This window comes from Lagopus muta, chromosome 1 (genome assembly GCF_023343835.1).
Source record: "Lagopus muta isolate bLagMut1 chromosome 1, bLagMut1 primary, whole genome shotgun sequence".
NCBI classification, from domain to species: domain Eukaryota; kingdom Metazoa; phylum Chordata; class Aves; order Galliformes; family Phasianidae; genus Lagopus; species Lagopus muta.
This window is the reverse complement of record NC_064433.1, coordinates 153,931,404-153,953,262: the sequence shown is the minus strand read 5'-3', so window position 1 is coordinate 153,953,262 and position 21,859 is coordinate 153,931,404. Positions and strand designations below refer to the sequence as shown.

The window sequence follows — 21,859 nt, the reverse complement described above, 5'->3', positions numbered from 1 at the left end:
CAGGGGCTGCTACAAGTGGTGGTCTGATACAGCTTCAGTCACCTCTACACTGTCAGTGCAAAGAGGAAGAAAAGCAAGAGGACAGCCCCTCTTAGATCAGCACCCAAGTTTACCCACGGACCTATGCTGTGCCACCTGCAGTCTTTGAAGACGTTTCACACAAGATCATACACTGACTCCTGAGCCAAGTTTTACTGTGTATTTCGACTGAACAACACTGCAATGGCTCATGCCACCACCTCTGCCAAAAAAGGCAGGAAATGGAAGAGAAACAGCTATATGAGCCAGGCACAGCCATAACATCAAGATGTCTTCTCCAATTCAAATCACATTATTTTGCAATTGACAAAAAGAAAACAAAAAAATTCTATACTATACTTTGACTGTGGTTTAGACTGAAGTCTAAATTATTCATTCTGAAAAATACCAAGAGGTATTACATTGAAATCAAGAAAGGAAAAACCCACACTAGCTCAACATTATATACAGCACAGATCCACTCACTTCTTGGCAAAGCCACGTTGATCTTTTTCCTTCCTTCTGTCTCTCAGTGTTTGTTTTTTAAGAACTCCCTGCCACCAAACAATAAATACAACTGATTAAAGAACAGTCGTCTGTATTTGCATTATATTTATTGCTTGGGACCAATGACAAAAGCACAAATTCAGAGTCAACTTCAACCAATCACACCAAACCTCAATGAAGTATGAGAAAGTTCACACCTTTTTGGGCTCCAAATCTAAGCAGACATACACAGGAAAGGGCTTTCTGCAACAGTACCAGCTCAGTTTTAGTACAAAACCAAAAGAGACCGCACAATTTTCCTCATATAGGTCCAATTCTAACCACTACTGCACTTGGTCTACATACACAGTCGGTCTCATCAGTACTCTGCCTACAGAGCTGACTGCCCAGATAGAATTTATCCCAGCAAAACATAACCTGCAAATATAACTCTTGTTGCTCATTCATTTTCATGTTTAGGACTGACTTAAAAAACAATCCATTTAGCTGATACAGGTCTGTCTGAAGTTCAACAGAATCAGTTTACATAGAGCTTTTGACCGACAAGCACTGTTGAAGTGTCTTCAGCGCTACAGCATAGATGCTATAAAATTGAAATGCTTTTATTTCATTAAAAAAATAATCTTTTTTCACTGCATAGGGAAAGTCATCACTTCATGCTTTCACATTTGCACTTTGAAGACGTAAATATTTGTCTTACGGCATGGCAACAACATAAAGGAAAACACAACAATAAAGGAAAAGCTGCACTTTGACTGCTTAATAATTTTTAAAATCTCACTTTGTACCATCACGCATCTTCCTATGCTTTCTTCATAGCTGAAGAAAGCGAGCATGCTTCATGCGCAGCTCCTCCTCTTTCAAAGGCACACAGCTGCAGCTGTAGCAAACAACCACTAGTCAAGAGCTGAGAAGGTCAAAGTCTCAACTGCATCCATCTCAGCTTTTCCAAAATTGAAATTTCCAGTTGAAGAAATTTTTTGTTTGTTTCTCTTTGTATTTATGTCAAGAAAGTACCTCCATCCCTGGAGGCATTCAAGGCCAGGCTGGATTGTGGCTCTGGGCAGCCTGGTCTAGTGGTTGGCGACCCTGCACATAGCAGGAGGGTTGAAACTAGATGGTCACTGTCATCCTTTTCAACCCAGGGCATTCCATGATTCTATGGAAAGGCAAACCACAACTATGTCCCAACACAATAAATCAAGACAACTCTTCAGAAACCAAAAATGAAACATTTCAAGAAAAAAAAAAAAAAAAAAAGAGTATTCCGCCAGCATTATTAATATGAGATGGTGAATAAGGCATTTGTGCATTCAACCTGAGTGGAACAAAGACCTGGTCAAAACCAACCTTGCACTGAGCAGATCTGTTACCCAGCACAAAGAACACTCATGCCTTTGGGAAATGAGCAAGGAGTTGGCCATCCCAAAGAGCTCAGAGATCATCCAGCAGCCTCAAAGATGAAGGCTGCAACACCACAGCACTGGGAAGGTGGAGTTAGCAAGCACTGCCTACTCAATAATTAGACACAGCACAAGCCTTCCCTTTAGCTGATAAACTCTCTGGGTAGGTAGATGCGTATCCAAAAGCTCAACGGCAGGATGCCTTTCTAAGTGCTAAAACACACACACCAAATTTCACAGGGTTTCAGCAACACTGAAGTGTGGCAAAGCACACCTCAAACACCTGGAAGAGACTTCTTGCCCAAATAGTGCGTTCTTTATTTCTACTTAATTACAGGGGGGTTCAGTCACACACTGCAGAGGTCTGCAAACTCAAGAGCAGAAGGACTATTCCTACCACTGGGGTTTGAAGCCTAAACCCTCCCCGTGGCACAAGAGCTGGTTTGATGCTGCAGTACCTAAATCTCACTTCAGAAGTGAAGCTCAAATTGCACACACTCAGATCTGGCTAATCCCAAAAGACAGAGGGCTCCATGGTTATTAGCCAGTCCTGCAATCATCTTAAAAGTTTATTTTTAAAAGTTGCTACAAATTTTCTTCTGGCCTCCCTTAGGCTCTCAGATGCCTTTTTAGCACAGGCTTTTTTCTAGCGGAACAACGGGTAGGCAGCCTGGAAATGCTACTACAAGTACTGCTGAAGGAAAAGAATAAAATAGAAATTAAAACAAAAACCACCCTCATCTCCCATTCCCCTTCTCCACAAGTCTGACGCCACTTCATTAGCAGCAGCAGAAACCAAAAAGCACCTCCCAAATCCCTAACTCCCTCCAGCACACAACGCGATCATTCCTCAAATGCCCCGCAGCGCTTCTCCCTGCAGCCAAGCGCTGGCGGATGGCAGGGAAAAGACGATTTCTTCCACAGCCCCCTTTAAATGCTATGCACTGCTCCACGAATTGAGAAGCTAAAAGAAGAGGGAAAAAAAGCGAAAAACGGACCACCTCGTCCTCTGGCTACCCCCACCGCCTGGTTCCAGAGATCCGAGGGGGGCGGGGTGCGGGAGCAGCCCGGGCACTGCGGCCGGCGGCACGGTGATGTCATCCGCCAGGCTCAGCCCGGGGACCCGCAGCGGCCGCCACCGACCGACGGAGCCGGGGGCGGTCGGAGCGGGGGGGCCGCGGCGTTCCGCTCGCAGCGCGGCCCAGGGCTCGCCCGTACCTCCCGGTGGGCGACACGGCGGCTTCCAGGCGATGTTCGCGAGTTGATTACGTCCCGTTAGAAAGGTATTTCCGGGCACCCCCGCAGGAATACCGCGCAGGAGCCCGGCGGCGCGGTGCGCGCAGCCTGACATCATGCACAGAGCGCTACCCGCGCCCCCCCCCCCCCCGGATCCCGCACGGAGCGCTCCGCCGCTCCCGCACATTACGGAGTTGGAGCTCCAGAAAATGGAGCCCGGCGCCCGCGCTACAGAGCGGCCCTGGGAAGTTGTCGCGGTCGCTACCTGCCGGGGCTGGGCAGGATGGGGACGAAGGGGAAAAAAAATGAAGAGAATACCGTTTATCGTGCGACGGTGGAGAGAAGAAAAAAAAGAAAAAAAAAAAAAAAAAAAAAAAAAGCGGTTTACTTACTTACCCGGGGGATCGGAGGGGGGAGCTGCCAAAGGCTGACATAAGCCACGGTGGGGGGAGCGAACTTATCCCCGGCACCTCGCGCGGACCGAGGTGCTCTGACCCCGGTAGGCGCACACACATCTGCTCCGATTCACAGCGCTGACAGCCGCTGGCTCAGTCCCGAGCAGAGCGGGTGCCACGGCCGCGCTGAGGGCGGGCGGAAGGCAGCGCACCTCCGCCGCACGGCTCCCCCGGGCCGGGCCGGGCACAGCCACGGGTACGCAGCGCCCCGTGCACACAACGGCAATGCAAACGGTTGACAGGGCGGCGCGGACGCGCTCCGGAGGGATGAGGGATGCAGGCGGACGGGGTCGCACCGCCGCTCACCCCGCGCTCCCCGGCCGGGCGGGGGCAGCGCCCGGACCCCGCGGCCGGCCCGGACGGAGGTCAGCGGACGGGGAGGGGAGACACAAACGGCCCCGCGCTGCCCCTCGGCAGCCCCCCGCAGCGGCCTCAGCGGGAAAGTTGGGGAAAGTTCGGGCGCGCGGACCCCCGGCCCGGCCGCAGCCCCGGCCCCGCGCGGAGCCCCCTCTCTCCCTCCCCTCTGCTTTCTGTTGGGTTGTTTCGTTGTTTGTTTCGTTTTTTTTCTTAATTATTTCACTTCATCTCGGCTCTGGCCGGGACAGCCGAAAGCCAAATAACGCCGACGTTACGTTTATTCCGGTAAGGAACGGAACGGGCACAGACCTGAGCGGAGCCGCAGAGCCGGAGCGCCGCTTCCTCCCCCCGGCGCGGTGTCCCCGCGCTGCCCGGCCCGGCCCCCTCCGCCGGGGCAGCGCCCCCCGCCCGCCCGCAGCTCGCCGCCGTCCCCAGAAAATGAATGGGGGCACCCCGGCGAAGCGCGGCGTTCGCCGCCGACTTACCCGCGTCACATGATGAGCCGCGGGCAGGGTGGGCCGGGGGTGGAGGCTCCCGGCGCCGCCTCAGCCGCGCCCGCGCCACAACACCGCGCAACGCCGCGGCCGAGCCCCGCGCGGGGCAGCCGAGCGAGCCGCTCCGTTCAGACAAAGGCGCCGCGCCGGTCCCCTCTCGCCTCGGCGGGCGCCGGTGTCCTCGCTGGCACGCCGAGCGCCCCCACCGGCCGCCGGGCGGGGAGGGAGGAGAGGGAGGGGCCGCGCCTCCGCCCCGCAGCCGCCCCGGGGCTCGGTGCGCCGCCCGCCCCCGGGGTGGAGACGGGAACGCCCGGCCCGGGGGAGGGGCCGCCGGCGGGGCCCGGACTGGGGGTGCGCACGGCGCGGCGGGCGTCCTGGGGGTGGGGGCGCCGAGGGGATGCCCGGGGCGGGAGCCCTGCGAGGCGGTGGGGAGGGAGGGGACGCGGAGCGACGTGGGCAGCACCGGCCGTGGGCGGTGGCCCTTCCTCGCCTCCCGCAGGGTGGCCGCCGGGCCGGGGCGGGGCGGACCCGAGGAGGGAATAGTGGGCGGGGGCCCCGTCCTTGGGGTGGGGGTGCGGGCGGTCACCTGGCAGGGGTGGGGGCCGAGCTGTGCCGACCTTCCTTTGTGATTTTTTGTCTTAAATAAACACACTGCAGCTTTTGAGAACTCTGTGAGGGCTGGTTGTCGATTTGTTTGGGATTTTTTCTTTTTTTTTTTTTTTTTTCCTGTTTGTAGGGAGGTGGGTGTGTAGGGTCACGCCTCTGCAAACAGAGAACTTCTCTTATGGGAAGGGTTTCAGACGAAGGAACTGAGGGTAACGGCGCACGGGGCTCTCGTGGCAACGCGGAGATGGAGGCAGTCCGACAGCCTGGAATTAGTCGTTATTGCATGGCTGCGCTGAAGGCGTTACTTTAAAGTACTTAGGAAACAAAAACGTGAATCTTGGGACTTGGTGTCTAAACTTTGAGAAGTAAACACCTATTTCGTCTCCAAGGTATGCTTACTAAGGTGTAGGTCGCTCTGAAAGTAATGCCTCCTGTTTATTTCCGCAGAAACTCAACCAATACAAAGAGCACAACAACACTGTTAGATAAATTCTCAGCTACTAAACACTGGTTTTCAATGGTGACAACCATGATCCGTGCATTTTCAGCACTGATGAAGAAGAGCCTGTGCCCTCCACAAGTGGAGGTGACGAGGTGACACACTGTCACCGTTAGGACTGCTGAGCCACACCACCTCACGGTGCTTGCATCCACTGTTTGGTCTCCATCAGTGTTCAGTGAGCATCAGTGAACGTCAGTGGGCACCATGTGTTCTGCATGGCAGAATTCAATGACACGCTTTTGCTTGTATGCACTTCCATGTTAGATGCCATGTTATCAGACTGTCCCTCTGCTGCCATCCATCACACGGCAACAGCATGTAATGGAATACTGTCAGGAAGGTTCAACCTCTACCACCATACCACCAATATATGAAGTTGTGGGCCAAAATAATGAAATGGGCGGCATTACTATTGAAGTGGCCCTCGTACATGTTTATACAGCGAGATAATTTGGTGGAAGCATGCTGGCATGTACGTGGTGCCCAAGCCCTGCAACCAGCCTCCCAGCCTTTGCTCAGTGCAGAGCTGTTGTGGCTGTTGTTTGCCTTCTCCCTCAGGCTCCTGTTGCTTGAGGGGAGAACAGCAGGGCTGGTGTGCCCATAGGCTGTGACCAGCTCTGGCTGCTGGTGTGCCCCTGGGTGATGATCAGGAGACCTTCAGCATAAGGAGGCCAGAAAGCCTCCTCAGGTCCCACTGCCACGCTGGTCCCTGGACCGCGCTCCAGTCACATTCCTGTCCTCCTCACATTCAAATCCCAGTCTGTAACCTCTCAGGTAATGGTTTGGTGAGTAAAGCACAACACAGGAATCACTCTGTGGCTGTGAGGTTGGCCTGCCACGCAACCATGTTCGTAACAACCCGTAGGGTGTGCGTATTTACACAGAGAGCCGGGCCGAGCCCAGGTAAATAACTACTGCTGAATGCTGTGACTTTCAGTACGTAAAAACGAATGCTTGCTCTTCTACCCGGTAGTTACACAGGGAGTCTGAGGAACCAGAACGAGCATCTGTTCCTTTAACCTGAAGTACATCCATGCAGTGCTTGGTGTGTTCTGCCCTTACCATGGACGGCACTCGGCCTCCTCTGGGCATGAGCGTTCCGGGTAAAGCAAGCTCCTTGCTCTTCGTCCCTGTGTGTTATCTCACAAGGTTAAAAAAGGCAGGATGGCAAATAAGAAATGCTAAATCAGACAGAAACAGAAGTCCACACCGCACTGTATATAAATATGTCTCTGTGAGCCATAAAGGAGATTAGGTGTGATTTGCTATTATTTTGTCTCTGGTGTAATCTTTTCCTTTGGAGAAGAGGGAGCGCAGTTAAAATACAGTCTAATGACCCAAACAGCAGATTTATTGTTACTTCACGCATAGTGCCAGCTCCAAAAACTCACAAGAGATTAGGAATGTGATTCCTTCCTTTACAGAAGATTTAACCCAAGTCAAAAGTTAACACTGTAGCACCATGTTCTGAAAGATAAAACATGCAGTCCTGCAAGAAGTAGGCTACTTCAGAACTCCGCTGGAAATGGTACCTGGGTAGATTTATAGGTTGTATTCAGATTTATCAATAAAAACGTAAGTATTAGCACTTGGAATGGGGAGCAATGATTTCCTAGCCTTGAGCGTTCTGCAGAGAAAAACTAGGTTTTACCTACAGAGGTTAAAGGATTAATGAATACTTGGCACATGAAAAATGAATAGCAGTAGCAGGAAGAAGATTGCATGTAGACGGCGTGATAAGGCGCGTGGCGGGGAAACATCACACTGCACGTGTCACTGTGCCCTGAGAGCCAGATGAAGCTCATTTCCATTCAATCGCAGATAAAATATTTAAAAACGTCAATATATATTTTATCGCACTTAAGAAATATTTTATTCATTTATCTAGTATATCTAAGGAAATCGTCTAGAAGAGGGGCTGGTGATAGAAAGGTATTCTCCGTGAGCTTCACTGTGTGCTATGCTGGCTGTTTACATGGTCCGCTGCCTTCTATTACCCATATGCATGAATTTGCGGGCCAGTATCTAAAGCTAAAGTATGTGGCTACACTCATAGGAGGAATGTGTTACATGATTATATATCAATAGATTGATATAGAAACAGGGATATTACGCATTAGTATTTGATATATAACACAGATTTATAGAGAAATGTAGTTCTCAATCACATACTTTTATGGAAAAGCTGTCCTACTAAATCACCATCTTGGCTCGCTCCACATACCTGAACCCTCTGTTTCCATTCTTGTGCAGCTTAACAAAGCTGAGCACACACCATCTATTTGGAAGTGTTCTGACTTAAATTTTTAACACAGAAGTGCTTTGAAGGCATGTAGCATTTCCACAAATTTCTCATTTCTCTTTTTTGTCTTTTTCTTCTCAGAAGGATTTTAATTGTCTGTTAATCCATGGGACTCACCTGGATATCTTTTTCAGAAACAAGAATCATAAATTTGGAAACAGCATCATCTTTTTTTTTTTTTTTTTTCTTTTTAAGATGTCTTGCCATATTAAGTTCTAAAAATAGAAGAAATCAGCTGGTGGAACATTTTTGGTTATTTGCTTTTATTGCAGACCCGACAGTTGTGTGTGTGAGGGTTTTTTCCATTACCCTTTCCAGGTCTGCCATGTTGCAAACCAGTACTACACGCTTGCTGCTATTCACTCTTATAACCCCAAATTGTTATTTTCAGTCTTCCTGTAGATTTTTTTCCTTTAATGGAGCTTTCTAAATCTAATCAAAAGCAAAGTCCTTTAAAATCTCCACGACCTGTCCCTCAGCCTCTCCTCTCTCCTAGATCTGTCCTCTATGGATACAGATTTCTTCATTTTTCCCCGGTAGCCGTTTGCATTTCATTTCAGATTCTAATCCAGCCAAAAGTCAAGTAAATAATATTCTTGAAAGCACTTTAGTAACTTCTACATTTAATTTTGTCTTGGTTCCTGATTGTTGTTTTGTTGTTGTTGTTGTTGTTTTGTTTTAATAATAATAATGAATCAATCATTTTCCAAATGGGGAATGGCATCACCAGCAGAGAGCACACTGGAACCTCAGAACAAAAGAAAACAGAAAATCAATAGCATATTTTAACAATGGAAGCCTGAAATAAATAAAGATGCATCTGAAATAAATCAGTAAGGTGCTGAGGTTTGAACCATTTTGTCATTTAAATTAACTCCAGTTATAAAAATACATATATTCTTAAGTTACCTACTGCTTATTCCATTTCAGCTTGTATTTAATTTTCTAATTCAAATATCAAGTAAAGTTAAAAGAAAAAGAACTCAACCTTTATTACCCAAACTAAAAACTAAGTGCTTTTTTATTTGTGATGCATGGCTAGGAGAAAAAAAAAAAAAGCAGTAACAAATTACATGATGTATTTTAGAAGACAGATTGTGTTCATTTACTGAACTTGGGGGAACCTTTGGGTTGACAGATAATCAATTCAAATACCTGCAGCTGAGGGATTGTGTTGCTAATTCCTTTCACAAGCCTTCCCTTTTGAATAAAGGCATGTGAATGTTTTTTGCCCAGGAACTGACCACATCAGCAGATACAGCCTTTCTGATAAGGTTGCTGTCTTGCCATGCAGCCTGTGATCATCTGCCAAGTAGTTCCTCCGTTCCTTGTATACGTTGGTTTTAGGCTTAATGTGAATAAATTGTGCTTACCCCTTTTTCTAAGAGCCATGATAAAGCCTTAGATTGCAAATTCTTTGGAGTGAGGACTTCAGCTTCCGTTTCTTTCAGTCTAGTTATAAAGCGTGCCTGCATGTATGGCACTGTGCTGCCAAGCACTGGGGTATTTTAGTCAGCTTCTAGGTGGCCACTAACCGAAGTGGTCTAGCTGATACACAGAAGTACAAGTGATATATGGCCATGTTTCACACAGCTCATTGCAAACATCAACAGTGGTATTCCTCAGGTCTGAAGATCAGAGCTTTGTAGTGTAGATATCAGTGTTTTCCTGTGCTTCGTACAAACCAGTTGCTCATTCTCGGACTGACAATTAGGAAGTTGTTTCCTTCAGCCCGCTCTCCTGAGTAAGCCTGAACACCTGGCTCAGGGCCTAAATGGCAACCTTATCGTGTACACAATATAGCCTCTCTTATATGATGAAGGGTATAGTGGAGAATACTTCAGCATCAGAGCGAAAATTATAATCTAATATAATAAGAGTATGTTTGTCTCTGGGGACAGAGATCAAAATATTCAATTTGCCAGATTTAGATTAGCAATGTTGCCAAGATACATGTTCTAGGAAAGTGGGGCTGCATAGTGTTAGTGCTCTACTCCCCTGATCTGAAAGCTGTGTGCCCTTCATATAACCTTGGATTGCACTTTTTTTAAAGTTGCTGTCTTTCAGCAGGAGCCATTGAAGGGTTGTGATCTTATTTAAGAGAATAGCTCCAGAATCACAGGAGGGACAGTTTCTTATTTAGTGTAATCTGACACTGGCAAAAGTTAATAGGGAGAAAGAAATCGTCAATGAACACATTCTGTGAAAGAAAATTCTGGTTCTTTCAACTCTCCAGTGTTTGGTTAATATTTCTGTAAGGAAAAAAGATTGAGAAAAGCACTCCTGGCTGTGGAGAGCATATCAGTTGAAAGTCTAGGGATGGAACGAGTGGCTCTGGATTTTCCTTTCAAAACTATGTCAGCTGAATTTATGGACTTAACATCACTCTGAGAAATCTTCTTACATCATTTTAAGCTTTGTATTTGATTCCATTGTCTGAGCTCAGTATATTGAATTACATGTTACTTGGTTATTCAGGAAACGACAAAAAATGATGGATCTCTTAAGCAGTGCTTCATAGAGAGGTGTATCAAATTCTTATATCAACACCAAAGTAACTACATCTCATCTGGTAAGACAGCAACTTGTCGTGGGACCATCTTCCCTTGTAGCTCACTCTGTGCTGTTTTCTGTGTGGCTCCTGGTCATGTTGCACTCCACTGTTTCTCTGCAAAAGTGCCCATTTGTGATTTGTTCCCTGTGTGCAGGTTTCACGAGCTGCAGAGGAAGTCTTGCACAGGGAGACACAGAAGGGCAGTTTCAAAGTGCAAAGAAATGCTGCATAAGCACTTGGGTTTTGTTCATGGTACTGAGAAGGGTTCTGCAGGCAGCTTGGCAACAGAGCACATTCAGGTGAGTAGGTATGGCTTCAAACTCTTTGATTCTGTACTTTGTAGGCAGCTGAAACACCTGGGATGTCTTCTTTGCTCACATTATCTTAACAATCTTCTACGCTTTTCTTGTCAGATGTTGGGTATAGCAAATATTTTCAGGAAGTTCTGCGGTTTGTTTCCAGTTGTTTTTAATTCAGCAAAGTTCTTTGTTCTCTGTGGAGGTATTAAATAAGTTACAAGAGAAATCCCTGAGCAAATAAGTACTTACATGCTTTTTCTTTCCTCAGACAGCCTTTCTCCTTTCCTCTCCTTTCTCATCTTTCACCCTTTGCTACAGACACTGTCCTGTATAACTAAGACATTCACACTGATAACTTTTGTTTTGATTTCTAGGCCTCACAGCTGGGCTGTTCCAGTACCAGCCTCTTGGATTCTGATGAGCTTTCCACTGCCTCAAGAGTAGAAGAGATCTGGAATCGGAATGGAATTGGGACACAGAGCAAATGTTTCTTTTCAACACTTCTGTTATTTCATGACTTGGGCTTGAAATGCCCACTCTGGTACCTGGGCATAATGAACACACCATAGTGCTTTCGGAATTAAAAGTTGCGTTAAGAGTTTTCATCTGGACTCACTTGTACACATCACATTTCAAATGCCTAAATTTCTTTGGGGGAATGTGTTGTAATTTTTAAAAAGGGTATTTCACAAATTATTAACCACAGAAGTGCCACTGGGTATCAATCTAACAGCTAAAATACCCAATCATTGTGTTGTAGCAATTGCTTACTTAACGTTTTGGCTTGTTTGTGTCACTTTTGTTGGTTTTTTTTTTTAAACTAAAAGAATGAATTCCTTTGACTGACTGCAAGGCTCAGAAAATACCAGTTATCAATTCTCTTCCTAATGACAACCGATGACATGATTTTTACAAACGGTTGAGCACTTGGCAAATGCTGGCCATAGAAATCGAATGAGCTGAAAGAAACTCCAGCCTGCTCCATTGTCATGACTGAGCTGACAGATGGGAAAAAGAGAAGGAGGTTGCGATGCTATCCCAGAAGCCCAGAGGCACAGCGTGAAGTGACTGCTCAAGTGCCTTGAAAGACCCCAAGTGAGGGAAGAGCAGATTTCCCTGCAGCAGACATCAACTGTACTTTGTTTCAGAGGTCGCCTTTTCTAACACAGCCCCCCAAACAGGCCCACCAGATTCTCAGCAGTGGAGGTAAAATAGAATTTCCAGGAAGGAAGGAGGAACCGGAGCCAGGCTGCTGCTGGGAGAGCAGGAGGGCAGGGGTGCCAGCGCAGCTGCCACAAGCAGGTGGCCCAAATGCCAGCATCTGCTGCACCGTCACCTGCCTGGGCACCAGCAGCGTGGCCAGGCTGCTGTGCTGCCCAGTGTGCTGCTGCAAGCAGCTGCCTTCCCTGCCTGCACCTCATCAGCGGGGAAAATCCCCCGGTATGTAGAAAAGCCTCTAAGCCCCAGCGTAAGAATTCAGAAATTGCCAGTGACAGTCTGTTGCAGTCAGAATGCTAGGCCTTGCCTTTCCTTACCTATTTTTCCCCTCTCTCAGTGCGTCTAATGTGTATCCTCTGGTTTTGTAAAAAGCGACTTGAGAAGTTAAAAGTACCAAACCTCAGTAGCTTCACCCATATGTGCTGCGCGCCTCAGGCTAGACAGCACATATTGGTAGCCAGACTGAGAAGAACATTTACCACGTTACCTCTTAAAAACTCACTTTATTTCTCTTGTTGAGCTGGCTCCCATCCAATGTGACACTCCAGCATGAGCCATGCAGTGACAGCAACAGCCTCCATGGAAACACACCGGAGCATGAGGCCAGCTTGGGGTAGAGAGAAAAGGCAGCTTCGTCCTTTTTCTTAGTCTGCTGCATTTCCTTTTGAACACACTCTCTTTTCTTTTTTTTGTTCTTCTTTCTTTCTTCTTTTTTTTTTTTTAAAAAAAAAAAAAAAGCATATTAGCAATCCCCATCCTCTGCCGATGTTTTTTGTCTGTCTTTTGTAACAATGCAAAATTATGCTCACCCTCAGCAACCTGGAGCTGATTGCAGTACACCTTACAGCCCCAACATTGCACACCTCCGCTCTTCCTTATTCACTCCAACCAAGTGCCAGAACCAGGAGGAGACCCTGCCTGTGCCACCAAAATGATGTGAAGAAATGCAGGCTCCTGTGGGAGGAGGTTCGAAAGCGCATTGCCGAGCCAGAGACCCTTGTGTGTTGAAGGTGTTGCAGACTCAGTGTTTCTTCTCATCCAAAAAGAGGCAGAAAGCAGCAAAGGAAGGCTGGATCTCAGAAATTTCTGCACCATCTTCCAGAATTGTATGTATTCCCACTTCACTCAAGAACCAGTTGACCAAGGAAGAAGTGAGTGAAGGGAAGAAATTAAGCAGGTTGCTCTCCCAGTAGAGTAACTGGGGAGACTTCGATGGTCAGGGTGCTGTGAGGAGGAAGCACCTTCATCATCTTCATTTCTTTAATCATGCCTGCCTCTCCTTCAGACTAAGAACTTGTCCCTGCATCTAATAGCATTATTCAACTTTGCATAACACTATTTTGATAGAATTGATTATATGATTTTTTTCCTTAATATTTCTCTGAAATTCTTCTTTTTTTTTTTTTTTCCCCAGGCTGTCATGAAGTAGATCTCTCACCCTGAATATTCACTCTTCAATATAGGTGGTGAACAAGACAGTTATTTGGCACTGCTTCAAATGCTTCAGCATTTCACAGGCTAAAACCCAGCAAAATCTGCAAGCCTACAGGCTAGCTGGTACTGTGCTTAACTTACAGACATGTGGCTTTACATCTACAAACTACACGCAAGCACTGATCTTCCCCACACATAACTCATAGGCTCCTACTACTGAATTCATAACATGCAGTGTGAAATATCAATTCTGTATATATCACGGGGAGAATTAGGTGCCTCAGATTCACAACAACCAGAGTACTGAGCAGGAGGCCTCTTAAACTAACCAAGAAGAATGACAGAAAACAGATATACAGTAGCATTTCCTTCATCTCAAGACTTAAAGTGCCTAAGTGTGGGCTGCAAGCAAACAGCTTCACAGGATTGGAATTCACAGGCTGGTACTATCTCCCCATGTAGAGCACCTTAGCCATCATTCCCAGGGGCAGCTCACATTTTAAAATGTGATGTGTCAGTACCCCAACAATGATAGATGTGTGGCATGTAATATAGTGTGTAATAAGCACGTGTTAATGTATAATACTTTATTTTTTATAAATAATATTAGACATCAGGCACTTAGTTGATATATACCCTAATTCTCTTATCTCCTCGCACAATTTCCTATATTAGATACACTTGCTTGAGAGACTGGGATGTTTCAGATTAAATGTAGACTGCAGGTGTTTTCATCAGGACCAACCACTCTTGCCTCTCTCTAACGGGAAAAGACTCCTCTTTAGGGTCTTGCTCATTTCATCCTGAAACAGATGTATAGATCTAATTGGCATTGTCAGACACCTTTGTTGTGCCATACACTTTAGAGGGCATTCAGAAGTATATTTTCCTTCACTGTATACTTTGGCTCTCTCAACACCAATTTGGTCCCTCCAAATAATTTGTGTATTTGTAGGCAGCAGTGGGTCCCTAAGGCTAATTCTGCACTCAAATCTTCATGACATAAAAGTGAATCTTTATAAATCCAGCCACTGTCCCCTTAATTAATTTTCCCACAAAAAAAAAATGGTTGCCCCAATGCACCAGACCACCAAGAAAACTAATTGCACAGTACGCATAAGGGAACAGTATTGCATAAGGAAAATCAATTGCCTGATTCCCTAAGTGGTAGTCTCTGATTGAGGTTACTGAAATTACTTCTCCAAGATCACCAAGGGTTCTAGACCTTCAGTCAGCATCCTTAATATCTATTTAAGTGCACGAGACCAGGTCCTGAAATAATGGCAATTTGAACAGCTACATTGAGCTGGTTGTCCTGGCCGTGTTTAGCAAGCTGGGGATGTGGCCCAAGAATTCTGTGTATCTTCCCAATACCTGTCACATCACTTCTCATCTTTTCTTCTTCTCATCTATCTCTCATTCCAAAAAAAGCCTGGCTATTTTATCATCTTGTAGTGTAACACACTAAAAACAAACTTTGTTGGCTACCTTCAAAGCACTTCATATAACTTTAAGACATTTACACTACCACAGCAACACTGCAAAACATGCCATCTAATTTACATAAAGTCACCCAGAGGTTAATTAGTATATGGCGGTAAATTTCCAAAAGAGTGCACCAGGAAAAAAAGCAGCGAAAAGCAATTCTTTCCTTAATTGGCTTTGTACACACACCTCTCACTCCATGTTTTCTGAATGTACTTAGGAATTTCTGTCTTCGTTTTCTGATAAGATTGCACGTCAGGTAGAAAAGAAGTCAGTCATTGTATATGTCTAAGCGGTTACTTGCTGATCTTTTCTTGTGGGATAGGCCATTTGGAAACGTGGTTGTGGCATGGCATCGCAATTGCATGATAGATGCTGTATTGCTACACTTGCATGCATGCTCTGGAAAAGAATAAAAAAGTAACCCTGGATATCTTTCTGTTTGAATAACTGCTGGCAAAGGTTGATAAAATCTATACATTACAATGTCATGAAATCGTGCGCATTCCCAGCTGTGTGCGCACTGTGAAATGTGGAATGGAGGGAAGATGTTCACTTGGCGAGCCCTCGTGCAAGGGAAGAGTGGGACATATAGTACAGGCAAAATGATGCATTGCTGTTTGAAAAGAAGCACTCTGGGAGACCATCAGAAACTGTCCCTAGGTGACCAAGCAAGAAGTCTTTGCTGGATTTACCTCTGAGTCTTCACATGTGGATCTGTGTATCAGCACCACATTTAGCTCTGGATCCTAAAACATCAGTGGAAGTATTCATGCTTTTACACAAGAGCTTTAATGGATACAATCCGGGTTAATTCAAAGACTATATTGACTTCAGCAATGACAGCATACACTTCCACTATCAAGACCTAAAAATTGTGATAGGTTGCTTTACAGAGTTTTTAAAGACAATTTTTAGTAATAGAATTTACTGCAGCCAGACTTCTGCTCCAGCCTGAATCTTGATAACCTAAAAATATTTGATAGCGCTGACCTTGGCCTTTTAAATATGAATTAAATCTACATTTCCCCAGAGGCTTTGGAGCCAGTCAAGAATTCTAACCTCAAAATGTGGCTGTCTCTGAAGTAAGTAGCAGAAATCAATGCAGTGGGGTTGCAGATTATTTTGAGCAGAGGTTGCTCCAGCTTTATTTCTGTCTTCTCCATCAAGCTGCTTAGATGCTCAAAACAGCAATCCCATTGGTGGAGCCAAGGATCCACTTTAGTTCTCTTTAGAAACAGAGCACCCCTGGATGTAGCATCAAAACAACAGGCACATCATCCTCTACTGGCACAGTAGAGGCACTGGCCTCTACTGCTTTCCTGATTATTCTACTCACTGTAGGGAAGGTGATGGATCCACCTCCAGTCTTTTGATGGTTTGCAGTTCTCTAAACGTTATTTCTGATTAGCATTCCCACAAAAGATGTCTAAAAGGCAAACACTTGCAGAACTTCAAACACCTTCATAATAAAGTGGATACAAAGTTGTACAAAATTTTTCTGGTAATGCTAGAGTAGTTACTTGTAGTATTTGGCAGTGCTACTAGCATAATTAGAGCCCTTCCATTTTCCTCAATCGTGAATAAATCTTTGCTTGACAAGTAACATCACTGCATTTGTTCAAAAGTTGTGCTGTAATAAGAATACCAATAATTGACATTGAACATATTCTATCTTATGCATCTATTGTTCCCTATTACTCTTGGTGCCTAAACAAGTGCTTTTTTTCTTCCTTTAAACAGCCCTTGTCCATTGTTGGTGTTTACAATCTTCTTATTGTTGCTGAGAATTCTCTTATTCCTTCCCCACCATTGTTTTGTAAAGCTAAATGCATTTAGTTATTTTAATCTTTCTTGAAAAGTCAATCCTTTAATTAGAATCTATGACTGTGGAGTTCCACAGGGTGTCTGCAGGCTAAAAACCACTAAGGCTGTTTTCTTACTAATTGTGCTCACAGACAGGACATTTGTTAATGTTGTTGATGGCAATAGTTTGTTGGGGCTTTTTTTGTTTGCTTTTTTTTTTAAAAAAAAAAAAAAAGAAAAGAAAAAAAAAGAAGACTGTCTATTTAGGTGAGAGACAGAAGGCAGAATTCATTAAATTAGATTTTCAAAGGCTTGAAGGCACAGAAAGGGATGATCTTCTTGGTTGGGATTTTTAACCAAAATATACAGCAACGTGACTAAAAGCCAGGGGGCTGGAGAATGAGCATGTCAAAATCTCTCTAAAACACAGAGATTTCAAGATTTTACTTGTAAAAGAAGGCTGACAAATGTTGAACCATTCTCTCGTTCACCGATTGCTGATGAACATACAAAAATGTGGCAACACTCCTTGATTCCTAATTTATTGAATGTGTTTTGCTAAAGACACATTTGGAGATTCAGTAGAAAGAACCCACTGAACAGCCCCAAAATGATTACATCATCTTTTTTCCCCTTTCTTGCTTTCATCTCCAGTTTTGCTCACTGAGCCTGCATGCGGATTTTTAGGAAGAACTTAGTTTTTCTAGCATGCAGAAGAAGAACCAACAATCTCTTACACAGGCATTACAACAAGCTCTTGAAATAAGTTTTTATGGGCTCCTAATTCCTCTTCTGTGTGTCTTTGAGGGATGTAAGTTCTCTGCTTATGCAATGGCTCTCCACAGCACCATACATACTATTCTATATAGTAAGTGTGGAAATAACTTGCCCAAAAGATAAATTTTTACACATCTTTTGCACATGAATTTACTGTAGCTTGAATGTTTCTTATGCTGGGATATATTCAATTTGATTCATTACCTACAGGTTACAACAAAAGTTCCATTGTTTGGGCATACACACTAATGGTATTTCATCACAATATGCCCAGGATGTGCTTATATTCCCTCTGCCCTCCATTTAATAACACCAAGATTATGAAGATCAGTTGTGTAGTGTGTCTTTCTCTGCACTTAAATCCTGTTCTGTCACTGCTGTGTCCCCCCTCCACTTCCCCTGTGTCCCACACTGTAATTCGCTCTTCACATCCTATTCTGAAAGTAGCCTTTTTAAGGCATTTCTCCTTTACTTGGGAGAAAAGCCTCAGTGGTTGGGGCTTCCTCATCCTTGCCATGTTGGCAAATGTGTTGTGCACATCAGCTCTAGACCTGATGTAGTCTTACCCCTGGTGATGATAGCCAAAATGATACTAAAGACCTCATTAATGTTTTAGTTACACTGCTAATCATATGCTAGCATTTGGGCCTACGCACCATCAGTTACTGGCATGGATGTGATCTGAGAACAAGCATCTGTCAGGCAGTACCCTTACTGGGCCTCTAGGGATGCCTATGTCTTTCCAAATGATTTCCTTATTAGAACTTTTTTGTGCTATGTGTAGCATCCCTACCCCTCTTGAAAGCAATCATTGCCCCATGTCCACACTGTCTCATTTCCTTCTTCTATTCCTCTATTGCAGCTCCAAGGTGGAGGCAGGCTGTCTCTTAGAATCATAGACTCATCATAGAATTACCAAAGTTGGAAAAGATCTCCAAGATCATCCAGTCCAACTGTCCACCTACCACCAATATTTCCCCACTAAACTATGTCCCTCAGTACAACATCTAAACGTTTCTTGAATGTCTCCAGGGACGGTGTCTCTATCACCTCCCTGGGCAGCCTGTTCCAGTGCCTGACCACTCTTTTGATGAAGAAGAATTTTCCTAATATCCAACCTGAATCTCCCCTGGTGCAACCTGTGGCCATTCACTCCAGTCCTATCACTGTTACATGAGAGAAAAGACCAACCCCCACCTTCCTTCAACCTCCTTTCGGGTAGTTGGAGAGAGCAATAAGGTTCTCCACTGAGTTTCCTCTTCTCCAGACTGAACTCAGCTCCCTCAGCCACTCCCCATAAAACCTGTGCTCCAGACCCCTCACAGCTTTGTTGTCCTTCTCTGGACATGTTCCAGGGCCTTGATGTATTTCTTTTAGTGAGGGGCCCAAAATGAACACAGCACTCAAGATGTGGCCTCACCAGAGCGGTGTACAGGAGGACAGTAACCTCCCTGCTCTTACTGGCAACACTATTTCTTAGAATATTTTTAAAATATATTAAAATATAAATTTATATTCCTTGCTTTCCTCTTCTCTACGTGTCTTTTTCTGCACCTACAGTGTCTTAGCTTTAGCTGCAGCAGAGCTCACTCCTTCTCTGAATATCCCTTGCACAGCGACATAATCATTCTTTTGGTATCTAGGAGCTGTAGCCTAAAACCCTCTCAGCTCAAGACGTGCCCTATTTCCAAGGTGAGATGGCTATCACCAGAGATCCTGAAAGCTGAACTCAGACTATACTAGGCTATGTGCCCTTGGGGATTTCAGAAGAAGCCAGACATCTTGTCTGGTCAGTCCAGGGCACAACAGATTTTAGGTGAGAAATGTGTGGCATTTCCTCAGCTTGGGCTGCATTTGAGCCTACTCAAAACTTTGCTTTGAGGGATTTGATGGCAGTTTAGGATGTTTCAGGAGAGTAAGTGTTTAGTGGATTGGACAGTGCTGGAGTGAGTGAGTAACATGGATCCCTGCGATTCAGGCCTTTGCATTTTGTCCAGGTCCCAGCATAATTTTGATAAAGGTGTATGTTGCTCTTACTGCCTTCTGCTCAAAAATCTGGCAAGTAATTGTGTATGCTAAGATCTGTGTACCTGTACTCACAAACCTATTTACTTTGCTTTTTAATGAAATCCCTACATTTACACGACTAAATGACAAGTCTGCATCAGCAGGCCCTTGACATAAAGCTCACCACTGTGCAATGTACACTGCAGTTCCATCCAGGCTGCAGTGCCAAAGACTCTGAAGTTCAGCCATCCTGGGACTGTAAATGGGGAGATTCATTCCTACTGTGTAAATAGGAGACAAACTAGCTTTCAGGCAGTACTGAAAATCAAAAATAAATGCTTTTCCTCTTAAAGGAGTAAAAAGCTCATCCTCTAAAAATATGAAAAATATTTCAATTTGGTAGAGAACAAAATATTTTGAAATTATGCAATGTGAAACCGTTCCTGACACCCCTACTGAAACACGACCCTGGTTCCAGGGTGTTCAGGCGCCCCTGCTGGGACAGATAATCTGCATTTAAATTACAAGGTTCAGCCATATGTCTGGCTGGGAAATGAAAAGGTTGGAGTGATAGATACCACCTTGTGATTTTGCAATTGGAGCCTTTCATCCTATTCAGTCACTCTCCTGCACAGTGGCCTGTTCCAGGAAAAGCTTGCTTCCCATTAAATAATATCTGAATGTCTCCAAGGCCCATTTCAGAAATGAGCATTCTTTTTTTATTATTTTTTCTCAGAAACTATCTATCAAATCTTTACTTGCAACAGTTTTTGACTAATATTCTTCTCTGGTTATTTAACGTTAACAACTTATCAGTTTAACCCACACAACATTTTTGACAGTTAGGTTATGATATATTACTTGGGATTAATCTCCTTCATTCATGACAACACAGCACTCCCTGGCTCCCCACCCAGTGCCCCAACGTGTCTGCATGTTTTAAAACAAGAAAGCTATACTCTTTTTTTTTCTTTCTTTTTTTTTTTCTTTTTTTTGCAACACCTGATATTAGACAGTCAATGCTGCTGTCTTTCAGTGAGAAATATTTTTGTTGTACCTGTCAAAACAGTGCAGCTGCTGGATACGTTCTGTGATGATTTGGAATTTGCTTCTCTTGCACTGTGACGAATGACTATTATAGTATTCTCAGCACTTCAGTTGTATGTCCTGAAAAAGAAGTAAATTTACTTTGTGAGAAAATCTCATTTTTATATTGTGAAGAAGAAAAAGAATTGTATAATATTCTGAAAACATAGGTCTCTTTCCCACATTTTAGGTGCTTTACCTTTTCTGGACTTTTATTTTCACTTGTTATTGCACAGGGCCTAAGTTTAAGAAACAGTCTTGTGCAGGCTTGTTGATTTGACAGAGGTACCAGCAAGTGGTAAAGGCTTAGGTAAATGGCTTAGGTTTAGAAATCCAGTTGCTGTACTCCTAAAATTGGAATCTCTCCCGGAATGTACAGTCTTCACTGAGAGCCTTACACAGAGAGGACGCTATTCAAAGCATCATGGTATAGGTCTGGCCCTGTACATGCCATGTTTCAGCGGCTGGTAATTTGATCAGGACCTTTTTAAGCTACACATACGAGGCACTGAGCTCAAAGTCTGCACTCTTCAGAAGAACGTACTCACAATGAATTCAGAGAATGCTGCCAAAGAAGAGCCATCCCAGGGACTTTTCTGGTAAAGGCAGCTTTGCATGCTAGTGAGAAAGAGGTCAAAAGAAGCCTTGCTTTGTTGTATTTTCTGCTCGTCCAGCTGCTTGCTGCGGTTTGCCCTCGCAGTGTTGGAGGCCATGTGGCCAGGCTGAGCTGCTGACTGCCCACTGGCCACGTGGATGCGGTATAAGCGGTGTCCCCGTCTCCAAGGCATGACTCCCCGTGGCTGCAGGCTGCAGGCTGCCTTCTGCTGTCTCCAGCCACTGATGCAAAGCTTTGAACTCAGCCACAGAGCTCAGTGCTTTTATCGCCACTTTGAAAAGAAAAATAAAAAGACCATTAGTGTAGACCAAGTGTGAATTGGTAAAAAGGGATATCCTTGTGAACTGCTCCCAGAATTGTAACTGGCCTTTGGAGCTCTTAGGAACAAAGAATTGCAAGAATTAGCGTAACAGAATGATTCTTATTTTCATATACTTTCTGTTCTTGCTTTTTGTCAGGATAGTTTTAATTGAAAGTAAGCACTGGCAGTAATCATATAGAAAACAGTTCCTTTTGATAGCTTTGAAAGATCTCTTTTTCCTTAAAAGCTCGATTGAAAAATCATCTAAGTACGCATAAAAACTTTTAACATCTAATTTGGTACAGAATTTTTCCACATATGGCATATATTCTGTGTGTTTTATAAGATAGACAGCTTTATGGAGTAGTGTGTTCTGTATTATATACATGTACACCA

The 21,859-nt window shown here is 44.7% G+C and overlaps 1 protein-coding gene and 1 long non-coding RNA gene across 8 annotated transcripts in view; both read right to left on the bottom strand.

The window, feature by feature from the left end:
- KLF12 (KLF transcription factor 12) overlaps positions 1-4,680 on the bottom strand; it is a 264,660-nt gene extending 259,980 nt beyond the window's left edge. The window contains exon 1 of one of the 6 annotated variants that reach the window (XM_048933311.1): positions 4,462-4,680. The gene's annotated coding sequence lies outside the window, so the exon portion shown is untranslated. Of the gene's footprint in view, positions 1-2,926; positions 3,271-3,560; positions 4,092-4,285; positions 4,315-4,461 lie in introns of those variants that run through there. The other 5 variants (XM_048933316.1, XM_048933313.1, XM_048933312.1 and 2 more) reach the window with 5 other exon arrangements.
- Positions 4,681-8,520: 3,840 nt separating this feature from the next.
- LOC125687941 (uncharacterized) lies at positions 8,521-21,431 on the bottom strand. Of its 2 annotated transcripts, none has more exons than XR_007374523.1 (4): positions 12,761-15,365; positions 12,454-12,659; positions 9,254-10,927; positions 8,521-8,628 (listed from the first exon to the last, which is right to left on the bottom strand). It is a non-coding gene; the product is annotated as an uncharacterized LOC125687941 (long non-coding RNA). The 2 variants fall into 2 exon arrangements; XR_007374522.1 differs by lacking the exons at positions 8,521-8,628; positions 12,761-15,365 and adding exons at positions 20,518-20,627; positions 21,095-21,431 and having other exon boundaries at positions 10,729-10,927.
- Between the last annotated feature and the right edge of the window lie 428 nt (positions 21,432-21,859).